The following is a 1,250-nucleotide window of genomic DNA, read 5'->3' as shown; positions in this document are numbered from 1 at the left end:
CATTCACATTCTCCTTGCATTCATGAATACTGCAAAACAACAACAATCCACCTTCAATAATATTTATTGCTGCCAATCCTGAAACTAACATTGTTGTGGTTAAGTTTAAAGAACAAAATGGCAAGGTGCTAGGACAAACTGATATGTAGCTTGAATGATCCACAGCTAACAGAGTGAAAGCCCTTTTATTCTGCAAACATTGTTAAAATGGATAGTTTTTATCAAATTAACACTAGATTGAACCCATTTCTGTTATGTGATACTAGATACTCAGCCATAGGAGCAAAAAGCAGGGAATTTGTCTCTCTGTCTTGAAATTCATGGTGTGTATCAAATCTAAATGCCACCCTGAGTATGTTTTTATAGTACCTTGATTTATGATGAAATAAGAGCAGAGTTGTATATAAACATAATTTGAGAACAGGTTTTGATAAGAAGTTTCAAATGGATTATTAATGAAGTTAGCTCTTTCTCAGAGTCTTTATAAAATGAGTTTCGGTGTTCGTTGGTTGTGCTTTCGCTAATTGCTCTGGTTTTAATTCATGCTCTTCATTTTTAGGATATTTTGAATGTTGCCATTTGGTTTCCGAATACAGCTTTACATTTTGTGATAAAATAATTGTGTCTCTATAAACTCTGTCTCAGACATGGAGGGAAAAGATTGTGGCTTCTGGATTGCAAGCCAGACATTCAGAAAATAGCCGTAATTTTAAATGCAAGATATTTCTAAGCCTTTTAAACACCAATAAATTCTTATGTATTGAGGACCCTGAGGTGTTGCTAAGTGGTTAGAAAATTCCTTTACTTGCTTCTCTTTTCCAGCATGGACCTATTTTTCTTGCTTTGCATTTTGCAAAGATTTAAAACCATGCATAAACACAAGTTCAGATGATCAGGAGAAAAGCTGATAAGATAAGACTGCATTGTCTTGTAAAATAATAAGAGTTTTCAGCAGAAAAATGAAAAAAAGAAAGTCAGACCCTTACATTATCAGTACCGGCAATCTCCAGAAGAAATTCCCAGTGACAGAATCACCTGAACTGCCAAAAGATGATAAATAGAGGTACTGGTATCTGTAGAGGTTATTACTTGTGTTTCTTTCAAAACTGAGCACAGCAAAATTCTGGTAAATATCAAAAGGTTGACATCTCTCTGCTATTTGTTTAAAGAAAAGGAAAAAGAACCCCGCAGGCTTTGACCTGGCCCCTTGTGAGAATTCAAACTATCTGTAAATTGAATGCTGTTTTTAT

This window comes from Thamnophis elegans, chromosome 14, assembly GCF_009769535.1.
Source record: "Thamnophis elegans isolate rThaEle1 chromosome 14, rThaEle1.pri, whole genome shotgun sequence".
Taxonomy (NCBI): Eukaryota; Metazoa; Chordata; class Lepidosauria; order Squamata; family Colubridae; genus Thamnophis; species Thamnophis elegans.
Note: the sequence above shows the minus strand (reverse complement) of the source record.